The 15126-nt window shown below is 40.1% G+C and overlaps 1 protein-coding gene across 3 annotated transcripts in view; it reads right to left on the bottom strand.

Moving 5' to 3' along the window:
• LOC106585765 (EGF-like repeat and discoidin I-like domain-containing protein 3) overlaps nt 1-15126 on the bottom strand; it is a 212798-nt gene that overhangs the window by 156140 nt on the left and 41532 nt on the right. The window lies entirely within an intron of this gene.

The following is a 15126-nucleotide window of genomic DNA, read 5'->3' as shown; positions in this document are numbered from 1 at the left end:
TTGACAATGACAGACGAATGCACTTGCAAAGTCAGAAAGTATAAAAGGCACATCAAAGACGTAAGACGGAACTGCCTAAGACTCCGGCATGTCAAATATATCTCCCAGGGAGGTCAAAACAAAATACACCATTCAAGACGTTGACAGAAGAGGAAGAGAAGGAAAGACTAGTCAGACCATGGAAATGTCACAACAGTGGCAGAGGGGACCTTGGAAGAAAGTACTTCCTGTTCTGACCATGTGAGCCAATCAAACCTAATTAGGCCTGAGCCAATCAGACGAAGACTGCTCCAGGAGAAGAGTCGCCCCAACGGGGTGGTCAACAAAAGTTTGCTGGCATAAGTCTCTCCATAATACAGTCAGGCATTGACTGATTCACTTATTATTGGCAATACATAGGCCCTTATCACACATTGGACATTCTGTGAATCTAGAAAAGTCATGAATGCCCAGCTCGTAATGGAATGAAAGAAAGCCTGTGCTTCATTCCATAAAGAGTTTTGTTAACCAGTCAGGCTCATATGACTACATCGAGGTCTGTCAAGCACATTTCTCAAAAGGAAGAAAGTACGGGAGGAAAAGCTACAACAAAGAGATGCATAGAGGAAGTTAAAAGGTCATGGTGTTTTCCTTTTCCTTTCATCCAATATATACAGGGAATGTGATCCCATACAAGGTTACCCCAATAGAGATCTTAATATTCACAGAAAAAGCCCCAGCTGACTCCTCTTACACACCTCTGTGCAGAACACAAACACGGCTTCTTTCCTAACAGTTAATTAATAATAATAATGTCATAATAATTCATTAATAATAATGTCAGCACTGCTTCTGACACGTCAGGCATTGTAAATAAAGCAGCACATAATTATGTGTGAAAGAGTGACCTGTTCAACATCAGTAACATGATTTAAATAGTGTATTAGACTGAATGGAGATCATACTGCCATTAAGTGGTCAAATCTGCAATAAGGCCAAATTAGCATTAGTGCGTATAAGGTATTACTCACACACTTTAACTAGTAAGAGGACGAAAATGCTGTGCCAAGCTTTTCACTTCAGCTTCATAGTACCTTTTTTCAAACATCACAGTGGAATCATAGAGATGATTCTATGCAGATTGAAAGAGAATGAAATTGGCTACTTTAGGAGCAACATTATGCATACTGTAAAGAAGCTTGCACTGTGCAAGAACTCATGCTGAATGTACCGGAATTGTGAGGAGCTTTTAGCATGTCAATGTCTGAGTGGTCCAGCTCTAAGAGTAGAGCACAGAAATACAGCATAGCCATTATATAAAGTGCTATTTTGCACAGAAAGTCCAGTCTTGTGTTACATAATGGCCAACCAGTGCCCATTAAACCTGCAACTCCACCTCTGTTTACAAAAAGAACCGTAGATACAGTGCATTCGGAAAGTATTCAGACCCCTTCACTTTTTCCACATTTTGTTACGTTACAGAATTATTCTAAAATGGACTAAATACCTTTTCCCCCTCATCAATCTACACACAATACCCCGTAATCACATAGCAAAAACAGGATTATTATTTATTTTTTTCAAACGTATTAAAAATATAAAATATAAATAACTTATTTATATACTGTAAGTATTCAGACCCTTTGCTATGAGACTCGGAAATGAGCTTAGAAGCATCCTGTTTCCATTGATCATCCTTGAGATGTTTCTACAACTTGAATGGAATCCACCTGTTTTAAATTCAATTAGTTGGTCATGATTTGGAAAGTCATACACCTGTCTATATAAGGTCCCACAGTTGAAAGTGCATGTCAGAGCAGAAACCAAGCCATGACATTGAAGGACTTGTACGGTAGAGTAGCCAGACGAAAGCAGTAAAAGGGTACATGACAGCCCGCTTAAAGTTTGCCAAAAGGCACCTAAAGGATTCTCAGACCATGACAAACAAGATTCTCTGGTCTGATGAAACCAAGATTGAACTATTTGGCCTGAATGCTAAGCGTCTCGTCTGGAGGAAACCTGGCACCATCCCTACGGTGAAGCATGGTGGTGGCAGCATCATACTGTGGGGATGTTTTTCAGTGGCAGGGACTGGGAGACTAGTCAGGATCGAGGGAAAGATGAACGGAGCAAAGTACAGAGAGATCCTTGATGAAAACCTGCTCCAGAGCGCTCAGAGCCTCACACTGGAGAGAAGGCTGACCTTCTAACAGGACTATGACCATAAGCACACAGCCAAGACAACACAGGAGTGGCTTTGGGACAAGCCTCTGAATGTCCTTGAGTGGCCCAGCCAGAGCTCGGATTTGAACCCAATCAAACATCTCTGGAGAGACCTGAAAATAGCTGTGCAGTGATGCTCCCTATCCAACCTGACAGACCTTGAGAGGGTCTGCAGAGAAGAATAGAATAAACTCCCAAATACAGTTGTGCCAAGCTTGTAGCTTCATACCCAAGAAGACTCAAGGCTGTAATCGCTGCCAAAGGTGTTTCAACAAAGTACTGAGTAAAGGGTCTGAATACTTGAGTAAATGTGATATTTTAGTTTTTTGCTTTGTCATTCTGGGGTATTGCTGATGAGGGTGAAAAATGATTTCATCCATTTTAGAATAAGGCTGTAACGTAAAAAAATATGGAAAAAGTCAAGGGTTCTGAATACTTGCCGAATGCACAGTACATTATTAATGTATTACACAAGTTTATGGTGATTAATAAGGCCCTCACAAGCAAAATAATGAATGCTCCCTTACCACATATTAAAAATGCATATCAATTTCATCGTTAATTAAAACCAGTGGAGAGCAAACGGGTATTGCAGTAATTAAAAATAATGTGTATTTCTTATCTAATAAAGAGAAGAGATACTGTTACATTCCCCAGTTTCTGTGTTGTTGTGGGTTTGTATGTGTGTGTATTTCAGGAAATGGCTTCCTGGATTCCTAAGCAGCTGATTAGTCGACCCCATCGCTGATTGGAGCTCTGACCCCTCCCTCTTGTCAGGGGATACAGCTGTCTCTTCAATTACCAACTCCTACTCCAGCTTGATAAAAGCCAGTGTTCCTTCGTCAGGGAGGAGAGCTTCTTTTTATGTCCTTTGTTGGTTGTTGTGGCGGTCAGTAAAAGTTTTGTTGATATTATTTTGTAGCCGCTCCTTCAGAGGTCTGTGTATGCGAATAGAACTTAGTATTATTGGTTAATGAAATTGTTCACGTAAATTATTGGTAAATTATTCTGTTTCATTTGTTCCCAGGGGGGGAAGGGGAAAGCACCTTGGGAGCGTTTAGGCAAGAGGCCTGTGGGCATACATAACCCGTAGTATTTAATCTGTCTATGCACACTAGGTAAGAACTCTAGAGAGAGGATTCCTTAACTTTGACTTTCTTTGCTTTGGTTCCGTCCAGACCCGTTTCCCCATATTACCGTGTTTAGAAATAATAAAATCCTTTTAAACGGTATTTTTCTCTGCCTCTGTCGTCCTTCCCCGCACCTACGATCACATACTTTTTTCACTCCACGGGGAGTTGAGGTGTAGTGGGGTGTTGCATTCCCTCCTCCAAGAGGCGTACGTAACAGATACTGTATGTCCTGATGTTCGTAAAATTGCAGATCATTTCTGAAGCTGTCGGCAAATGCTATACAAATGTGTCACACTTCGTTTAATTAAGCACTGCTTCATATTACAACTTTAGCATTACAAAATAATTTTTCTTCCCAATTCTGTGATACATATACAGTACCAGTCAAAAGTTTGGACACACCTACTCATTCAAGAGTTTTTCTTTATTTTTACTATTTTCTACATTGAGAATAATAGTGAAGACGTCAAAACTATGAAATAACACATATGGAATCATGTAGTAACCAAAAAAGTGTTAAAAATATCCAAATATATTTTAGATTCTTCAAAGTAGCCACCCATTGCCTTGATGACAGATTAGCACACTTTTGGCATTCTCTCAACCAGCTTCACCTCGAATGCTTTTCCAATAGTCTTGAAGGAGTTCCCACATATGCTGAGCACTTGTTGGCTGCTTTTCTTTCACTCTGCGGTCCAACTCATTCCAAACCATCTCAATTGGGTTGAGGTTGGATGATTGTGGAGGCCAGGTCATCTGATGCAGCACTCCATCGCTCTCATTCTTGGTCAAATAGCCCTTACACAGCCTGAAGGTGTGTTGGGTAATTGTCCTGTTGAAAAACAAATAATAGTCCACTAAGCGCAAACCAGATGGGAAGGCGTATTGCTCCAGAATGGGATGACGTATTGCTGCAGAATTCAAGTGTCCCTTGAATTCTAAATAAATCACTGACAGTGTCACCAGCAAAGCACTCCCACACATTCACACCTCCTCCTTCATGATTCACGGTGTGAACCACACATGCGGAGATCATCCGTTCACCTACTCTGCATCTCAAAAAGACATGGCAGTTGGAACCAAAAATCTAAAATTTGGACTCATCAGACCAAAGGACAGATTTCCACCGGTCTAATGTCCATTGCTCTTGTTTCTTGACCCAAACAAGTCTCTTATTATTATTGGTGTCTGTTAGTAGTGGTTTCTTTGCAGCAATTCGACCATGAAGGCCTGTTTCATGCAATCTCCTCTAAACAGTTGATGTTGAGATGTTGATGATGTTGAGATGTGTCTGTTACTCAGTGAAGCACTTATTTGGTCTGCAATTTCTGAGGCTGGTAACTTTAATGAACGTATCCTCTGCAGCAGAGGTACTCTGGGTCTTCCTTTGCTGTGGCAGTCCTCATGAGAGCCAGTTTCATCACAGCGCTTGATGGTTTTTGCGACTGCACTTGAAGAAACTTTCAAAGTTCATGAAATGTTCCGGATTGACTGACCTTCATGTCTTAAAGTAATGATGGACTGTCGTTTCTCTTTGCTTATTTGAGCTGTTCTTGCCATAATATGGAATGGTTATTTTACCAAATAAGGCTATCTTCTGTATACCACCCCTACCTTGTCACAACACAACAGATTGGCTAAAAGAAATTTCACAAACTTACTTTTAACAAGGCACATCTATTAATTGAAATGTATTCCAGGTGACTACCTCATGAAGCTGGTTGAGAGAAGAGTGTGCAAAGCTGTCATGAAGGCAAAGTGATGCTGCTTTGAAGAATCTCAAATATAATGTTTTGATTTGTTTAACCTCTTACGTCTAGACGTTCCGCTAGATGTATCCAATGATAGGTGTGGCGCGAATTACAAATTCCTCAAAAATACAAAAACTTCAATTTTTCAAACATATGACTATTTCACAGCATTTTAAAGATAAGACTCTCCTTTATCTAACCACACTGTCCGATTTCAAAAAGGCTTTACAACGAAAGCAAAACATTAGATTATGTCAGCAGAGTACCAAGCCAGAAATAATCAGACACCCATTTTTCAAGCTAGCATATAATGTCACAAAAACCCAGAAGACAGCTAAATGCAGCACTAACCTTTGATGATCTTCATCAGATGACAACCCTAGGACATTATGTTAAACAATACATGCATGTTTTGTTCAATCAAGTTCATATTTATATCAAAAACCAGCTTTTTACAATATCAGGTTTACTATTATAAAAGTTTGATTACCTTTTGTTGTCTTCGTCAGAATGCACTCCCAGGACTGCTACTTCAATAACAAATGTTGGTTTGGTCCAAAATAATCCATCGTTATATCCGAATAGCGGCGTTTTGTTCGTGCGTCCCAGACACTATCTGAAATGGTAAATCAGGGTCGCACGCATGGCGCAATTCGTGACGACCCAAAAAATCTAAATATTCCATTACCGTACTTCGAAGCATGTCAACCGCTGTTTAAAATCCATTTTTATGCCATTTTTCTCGTAAAAAGGCGATAATTTTCCGACCGGGAATCTCCTTTTAGCTAAACAGAGGAAAGTAAACAAAGCTTTCGGTCGACGCGGGCACGAGCGTGAGTCTCACAGTACTGTAACCAGCCACTACCCAAACGCGCTACTTTTTTTCAGCCAGAGCCTGCAAAGCCACGATTCAGCTTTTTACCGCCTTCTGAGACCCTATGGCAGCCTTAGGAAGTGTCACGGGACAGCTAAGATCCTCACTCTTCAATAAACAGAGACAAGAAGAACGACACCTTGTCAGACAGGCCACTTCCTGCCTGAAACCTTGTCAGGTTTTTGCCTGCCAAATGAGTTCTGTTATACTCACAGACACCATTCAAACAGTTTTAGAAACTTTAGGGTGTTTTATATCCATATGTAATAAGTATATGCATATTCTAGTTACTGGGTAGGAGTGGTAACCAGATTAAATCGGGTACGTTTTTTATCCAGCCGTGAAAATACTGCCCCCTAGCCATAACAGGTTAACACTTTTTTGGTTACTACATGATTCCATATGTGTTATTTCACAGTTGTGATGTCTTCACTATTATTCTACAATGTAGAAAATAGTAAAAATAAAGAAAAACCCTGAAATGAGTAAGTTTATCCAAACTTTTGACTGGTACTGTACATTTTTACCGTTTTTATTTCACTCTGGGGTCAAACATGCACATTTAGTTTTTTACAAGTACAGGATTCTTTCCACATGGATATATTCACACAACTAAAGCTTGTAACACCTGACCCTATCAAACAGCAAACATTGGCTGATTACTGTGTGGTTTGCCATGACTGGTGTTAGGGAACATATTCAAATGAAGGCTGTGTTTCCTGGATGTAGGTTGTGATGCCGGGATGAAGGCTGTGTTGCCTGGATGAAGGCTGTTGCCTGGATGTCAGGCAGCCTTTCAGCTAATATGACTGGTGAGAGAGGTTCCATTGAGTTCACACTCACATACCCCCTCTATAACCCTGGTATTACATGTTGACTTGATGGCAGTGGCACCTTGTAACAAGGTCAGATTTTTGTATGAGTTCTTAACATGGTAATTCACAGGTGACTTTCAAACCTGTAATTACAAAACATTAGTTACTTAGTGAAACAAGAAAGTATAATAGCGCCAGTAATTTTTTCATTTTGTGTACTGTCGATGTGTGTACTGTCTGTGTGTGTGTGTACGCGTGCTTGTGTTTGTGCTTTCCTGCGTGTGTGTATACATTTGTGAGTAACTGAAAAAACATAACATGATAGTACATGTGTTTTGCCTTGCATATTGTATTTAAACACTTTCATTCACATGCTCAAATGGGCACGTGATATGGAATGTCCCATGAAGAAAATCAACTTTGCTATGAAATAAACAGAGGCATTACTTTTAAAAGATCAAAAAACATTTCAGAAACTTGAAAAGATCCAGATTAGGTTATTAATCTGTATACTTGAATAACAAAGAAGAAAATTCTACCATAACACCATAGCAACACACGATTCTGACCTCATTGTAACCATCTAAAACAGAGGAAATTATTAAGAAGAGACGCACAGGACATGACGTGAGCATGGAGATATGAATATGTCAGAGTTAGGGTCAAATCCATCTAAATTAATGGATTCAGGAATTCAGTCACATCTAACAATTTCATATCCAATTAAAACTGACTGAGAGTGAAATGGAATTGACCCCTACTTTTATTTTTATTTTTTTCGGGGTTAGATCAGCTTTTAAATTGCAGAAAGATTGTAGCTTCCATCAATGTAATTGTCTGCATCACTTCCAAACCCCCATATTGTCACGACTTGCGCTGAAGTCGGACCCTCTCCTAGTTCGGGCGGCGTTCGGCGGTCGACGTCACCGGCCTTCTAGCCATCGCCGATCCACTTTTCATTTTCCATTTGTTTTGTCTTTGTCTTACATACCTGGTTTCAATCCCCCAATTACTTGTTCATTATATAACCCTCTGTTCCCCCATGTTTTTTTGTGAGTGATTGTTTGTATGTTATACGGTCCGTTATGTGGGCTTGCTTTATTGTATTGTATTTGTCTATTTTGAGTAAATTACGTTTATTTACTCATATATGCTGTCCTGCGCCTGACTCCTCTACACAAACTACACACAGACCATATTACACATATACTGCTCAAAAAAATAAAGGGAACACTTAAACAACACATCCTAGATCTGAATTAAAGAAATCATCTTATTAAATACTTTTTTCTTTACATAGTTGAATGTGCTGACAACAAAATCACACAAAAATAATCAATGGAAATCCAATTTATCAACCCATGGAGGTCTGGATTTGGAGTCACACTCAAAATTAAAGTGGAAAACCACACTACAGGCTGATCCAACTTTGATGTAATGTCCTTAAAACAAGTCAAAATGAGGCTCAGTAGTGTGTGTGGCCTCCACGTGCCTGTATGACCTCCCTACAACGCCTGGGCATGCTCCTGATGAGGTGGCGGATGGTCTCCTGAGGGATCTCCTCCCAGACCTAGACTAAAGCATCCGCCAACTCCTGGACAGTCTGTGGTGCAACGTGGCGTTGGTGGATGGAGCGAGACATGATGTCCCAGATGTGCTCAATTGGATTCAGTTCTGGGGAACGGGCGGGCCAGTCCATAGCATCAATGCCTTCCTCTTGCAGGAACTGCTGACACACTCCAGCCACATGAGGTCTAGCATTGTCTTGCATTAGGAGGAACCCAGGGCCAACCGCACCAGCATATGGTCTCACAAGGGGTCTGAGGATCTCATCTCGGTACCTAATGGCAGTCAGGCTACCTCTGGCGAGCACATGGAGGGCTGTGCGGCCCCCCAAAGAAATGCCACCCCACACTATGACTGACCCACCACCAAACCGGTCATGCTGGAGGATGTTGCAGGCAGCAGAACGTTCTCCACGGCGTCTCCAGACTGTCACGTCTGTCACATGTGCTCAGTGTGAACCTGCTTTCATCTGTGAAGAGCACAGGGCGCTAGTGGCGAATTTGCCAATCTTGGTGTTCTCTGGCAAATGCCAAACGTCCTGCACGGTGTTGGGCTGTAAACACAACCCCCATCTGTGGGCGTCGGGCCCTCATACCACCCTCATGGAGTCTGTTTCTGACCGTTTGAGCAGACACATGCACATTTGTGGCCTGCTGTAGGTCATTTTGCAGGGCTCTGGCAGTGCTCCTCCTGCTCCTCCTTGCACAAAGGCGGAGGTAGAGGTCCTGCTGCTGGGTTGTTGTCCTCCTACGGCCTCCTCCACGTCTCCTGATGTACTGGCCTGTCTCCTGGTAGCGCCTCCATGCTCTGGACACTACGCTGACAGACACAGCAAACCTTCTTGCCACAGCTCGCATTGATGTGCCATCCTGGATGAGCTGCATTACCTGAGCCACTTGTGTGGGTTGTAGACTCCGTCTCATGCTACCACTAGAGTGAAAGCACCCCCAGCATTCAAAAGTGACCAAAACATCAGCCAGGAAGCATAGGAACTGAGAAGTGGTCTGTGGTTACCACCTGCAGAACCACTCCTTTATTGGGGGTGTCTTGCTAATTGCCTATACTTTCCACCTGTTGTCTATTCCATTTGCACAACAGCATGTGAAATTTATTGTCAATCAGTGTTGCTTCCTAAGTGGACAGTTTGATTTCACAGAAGTGTGATTGACTTGGAGTTACATTGTGTTGTTTAAGTGTTCCCTTTATTTTTTTGAGCAGTGTATATATATATATATATATAGACATATATATATATATACAGTTGAAGTCGTAAGTTTACATACACCTTAGCCAAATACATTTAAACTCAGTTTTTCACAATTCCTGACATTTATTCCAAGTAAAAATTCCCTGTTTTAGGTCAGTTAGGATCACCATTTTATTTTAAGAATGTGAAATGTCAGAATAATTGTAGAGAGAATGATTTATTTCAGCTTTTATTGCTTTCATTACATTCCCAGTGGGTCAGAAGTTTACATACACTCAATTAGCACTTGCTAGCATTGCCTTTAAATTGTTTAACTTGGGTCAAACGTTTCGGGTAGCCTTCCACAAGCTTCCCACAATAAGTTGGGTGAATTTTGGCCCATTCCTCCTGACAGAGCTGGTGTAACTGAGTCAGGTTTGAAAGGCCTCCTTGCTCACACACACTTTTTCAGTTCTGCCCACAGGTTTCTATAGGATTGAGGTCAGGGCTTTGTGATGGCCACTCCAGTCCTTAACCTATTAGGGCTAGGGGGCAGCATTTGCACGTCTGGATAAAAGAAATGTACCCGATTTAATCTGGTTACTAATCCTACCCAGTAACTAGAATATGCATATACTTATTATATATGGATAGAAAACACTCTAAAGTTTCTAAAACTGTTTGAATGGTGTCTGTGAGTATAACAGAACTCATTTGGCAGGCAAAACCCTGAGACATTTTCTGACAGGAAGAGGATACCTGATGTGTTGTATTGACTTTAAACCTATCCCATTGAAAAACACAGGGGCTGAGGAATATTTTGGCACTTCCTATTGCTTCCACTAGATGTCACCAGCCTTTACAAAGTGTTTTGAGTCTTCTGGAGGGAGATCTGACCGAACAAGAGCCATGGAACGATGATGTCCCATTAGACACCTGGCGCGCGAGTTCATGTTGGGTACCCTCGTTCCAATACGTTATAAAAGAGTATGCATTCGTCCACCTTGAATATTATTCATGTTCTGGTTAAAAAGGCCCTAATGATTTATGCTATACAACGTTTGACATGTTTGAACGAACGTAAATATATTTTTTCCCCTCGTTCATGACGAGAAGTCCGGCTGGCTTAGATCATGTGCTAACAAGACGGAGATTTTTGGACATAAATGATGAGCTTTTTTGAACAAAACTACATTCGTTATGGACCTGTGATACCTGGAAGTGACATCTGATGAAGAGAATCAAAGGTAATGGATTATTTACATAGTATTTTCGATTTTAGATCTCCCCAACATGACGTCTAGTCTGTATCGCAACGCGTATTTTTCTGGGCGCAGTGCTCAGATTATTGCAAAGTGTGATTTCCCAGTAAGGTTATTTTTAAATCTGGCAAGTTGATTGCGTTCAAGAGATGTAAATCTATAATTCTTTAAATGACAATATAATATTTTACCAATGTTTTCTAATTTTAATTATTTAATTTGTGACGCTGACTTGACTGCCGGTTATTGGAGGGAAACCATTTCCTCAACATCAATGCCATAGTAAAACGCTGTTTTTGGATTTAAATATGAACTTGATAGAACTAAAAATGCATGCATTGTCTAACATAATGTCCTAGGAGTGTCATCTGATGGAGATTGTAAAAGGTTAGTGCATCATTTTAGCTGGTTTTATGGTTTTGGTGACCCTGTCTTTGACTTGACAAAACATTACACACAACTCTTGTAAATGTACTGTCCTAACATACTCTAAATTTATGCTTTCGCCGTAAAACCTTTTTGAAATCGTAAAACGTGGTTAGATTAAGGAGATGTTTATCTTTCAAATGGTGTAAAATAGTTGTATTTTTGAAAAATTTGAATTTTGACATTTATTTGGATTCAAATTTGCCGCTCTTGAAATGCACCTGCTGTTGATGGAGTGCACCACGGGTGGCACGCTAGCGTCCCACCTAGCCCATAGAGGTTAAGCCATTTTGCCACAACTTTGGAAGTATGCTTGGGGTCATTGTCCAGTTGGAAGACCCATTTGCGACCAAGCTTTAACTTCCTGACTGATGTCTTGAGATGTTGCTTCAATATATCCACATAATTTTCCTTCCTCATGATGCCATCTACTTTGTGAAGTGCAACAGTCCCTCCTGCAGCAAAGCACCCCCACAACCTGATGCTGCCACCCCTGTGCTTCACGGTTGGGATGGTGTACTTCGGCTTGTAAGCCTCCCCGTTTTTCCAACAAACATAACGATGGTCATTATGGCCAAACAGTTCTATTTTTGTTTCGTCAGACCAGAGGACATTTCTCCAAAAAGTATGATCTTTGTCCCCATGTGCAGTTGCAATCCGTAGTCTGAATTATAAGTGAAATAATCTGTCTGTAAACAAGTTTTGGAAAAATTACTTGTGTCATGCACAAAGTAGATGTCCTAATCAACTTGCCAAAACTATAGTTTGTTAACAAGACATGTGTGGAGTGGTTGAAAAACGAGTTTTAATGACTCCAACCTAAGTGTATGTAAACTTCCGACTTCAACTGTACATTCATACACTACCGTTCAAAAGTTTGGGGTCACTTAGAAATGTCCTAGTTTTCAAAAGAAAAGCACATTTTTTTGGTCCATTAAAATAACTTCAAATTGATCAGAAATACAGTGTAGACATTGTTAATGTTGTAAATTACTAGTAGCCGCAAAACACCAGTCTCAAAGTCAACAATGAAGAGGCGACTCCGGGATGCCGGCTTCTCGGTAGAGTTCCTCTGTCCAGAGTCTGTGTTCTTTTGCCCATCGTAATCTTTTCTTTTCATTGGCCAGTCTGAGATATGGCTTTTTCTTTGCATCTCTGCCTAGATGGCCAGTATCCCGGAGTTGCCTCTTCACTGTTAACGTTGAGACTGGTGTTTTGTGGGTACTATTTAATGAAGCTAGACACTCTAATATACTTGTCCTCTTGCTCAGTTGTGCACCGGGCCCTCCCACTCCTCTTTCTATTCTGTTTAGAGCCAGTTTGTGCTGTTCTGTGAAGGGAGTAGTACACATTGTTGTACAAGATCTTCGGTTTCTTGGCAATTCCTCGCATGGAATAGCCTTCATTTCTCAGAACAAGAATAGACTGATGAGTTTCAGAAGAAAGTTCTTTGTTTCTGGACATTTTGAGCCTGCAATCAAACCCACAAATGCTGAAGATCCAGATACTCAACTAGTCTAAAGAAGGCCAGTTTTATTGCTTCTTTAATCAGGACAATAGTTTTCAGCTGTGCTAACATAATTGCAAAAGGGTTTTCTAATGATCAATTAGCCTTTTAAAATGATAAACTTGGATTAGCTAGCACAACATGCCATTGGAACACAGGAGTGGTGGTTGCTGATAATGGGCCTCTGTACGCCTTTGTAGATATTCCATAAAACAATCTGCCGTTTCCAGCTACAATAATCATTTACAACATTAACAATGTCTACACAGTATTTCTGATCAATTTGATGTTATTTTAATGGACAAATAAATGTGCTTTTCTTTCAAAAACAAGGCCATTTCTAGGTGACCCCAAACTTTTAACGGTAGTGTACATTTTATGGACACATTCTATTTTACAATAGTTCTATTTTGTTTGTTTTTGCTCCTGTCCTTCATCTACCCTCAACCTCTCCCATCTATTTCTGATGTCCATCTGGTTTGATTTCTATTTGCCATATCTTTCAAAATGTGCTCTTTCACAAAAGTTATTAACCTATATACGTTTTACGGGCACAGTATGTTTTACATTAGTTATCTTTTTGTTATTAGTTGTTATTAGTCCCAACCTTCAGCTCCATTCAACCCCTCCCATCTATCTCTTAACACCATCCATATTGGATTTCTATTTGCCATATATTTGTTCAACTGTGCTGTGATGTTTCACAACATTTCTGAACCTTTATTCTCACTGTTTCTACAGATTGTAAAATTGAATATATATTTTTGTTGCTAAAAGTATTATTACATTATTAATCGATTGACTATGACTTTTCAGGGTTAGCTCCAGGTAAATATTGCAAGTATTCAGCCATTCCTGGACCTGTGACCAAAAACAACCTACATATGTACAAATTACCTTATGATTCTGCCTCTTCGCAACAAAATCTACAGACCTGGGTAGGTTGGATCCCCCATGTAAATAACATTCTATAGGTTGCAAGAATTTTGTATAATAATTTAAATAAAAAATTCAAAGTTTTCAATCTGCCGTTGTTTTGCGTATCAATTCATAAACCATGTGCCATGGAATCGGTACGTCAAAAATCTCTTCCCAACTATTTTGCAAGCCCTACTTTACGTAGGCTCATCTTTCCAGACTATTGACACCTGGGAGATACCCAAAGTATTCCCATTACCAACCAGAAACACTAACAACCAGACAACATTGATAGAGACTTCTCAACTCTGGGATCTTCTGTATTTGACAAGTCTAAAACTGCAATAAATAATATTTCAGTTCCATTTAATACTTACAGAGCTTCTAAAAAGCTTCTTCTGTTACATTTCTTTTCCTCTTTCAAGGTAACTGGAAATTGCATGTGATTGCCAAACATGCTTTCTGAGGCAGCAGAAGATGCATTGGAGGGCTTTTATAATAAACCACTGTGCTGTTCCTAAAGGCATAGTTCCCCAAATGACAAAATCACACATTGTTTTCCTTACTATGTAACCAGTCTATGGACAAGGTACGCCAGCAATCCATCCTGTTATACACCATATGCTAATAATAAGTACATCAAATAACATCAGCCAGCTGCTTGGGGAAGCATGAGGACAATATCACAGAAATGCTTATGGAGGCACACTAACCAGAGTTTTTTATTTTATTTATTTTTTATTTAACCTTTACTTAACTGGGCAAGTCAGTTAAGAACAAATTCTTATTTACAATGACAGCCTACACCGGCCAAACCCGGACGACGCTGGGCCAATCGTTAGCCGCCCTATGGGACTCCCAATCAAAGCCGGTTGTGATATAGCCTGGTACAGAGCTCATACAGGGATGGAATGTTTTCCACTCACTAACTACCCTGACTCATAGGGCTATTTTCAAGTAAGAAGAATGTGTAGAATGCTTATTGAGGCTTTTTTATAGAAGAGCATTCTCAAAAAAGGAAGAATCTAATTGAATAATCACTCCTACCATCTTCACTCGAATTATATACCACTCAATTATAGGCTTACTTCAATGAGTTTCATTCTTTCATTCATATTTGCGTGATCAAATATTGTGGACTTGGTTGGTTGTTTGGCAGTGTTCTGGACCAAAATGGTTTCGAGTTCTCAAACTTGGGGAATCTATGTTGTCGATCAATGGTAAACATTTGTTCCATGAAATTCTCTGTTGCAAGGGAGAACAACACAAGTCTCTGATTGGTTCAATGCCTGTTTACAGTCTGTGGAGTATAAGGCAAGGGATGTATGTTTGTTCAAAGAGAGAAAGGAACTAAAAGCATCACGTAAACATCATTGGTAAAAAGTTAAAAGAAAACTAAACAACAAAAAAGAGAGACACATGGAGATCAGTCAAGCAAAGTGATACTGACTGGGCTTGATCAATCAATCAATCAATCAATCAATGC

Source organism: Salmo salar, chromosome ssa24 (assembly GCF_905237065.1).
Source record: "Salmo salar chromosome ssa24, Ssal_v3.1, whole genome shotgun sequence".
Classification (NCBI taxonomy): domain Eukaryota; kingdom Metazoa; phylum Chordata; class Actinopteri; order Salmoniformes; family Salmonidae; genus Salmo; species Salmo salar.
Note: the sequence above shows the minus strand (reverse complement) of the source record. Positions and strands in the feature narration are given on the sequence as shown.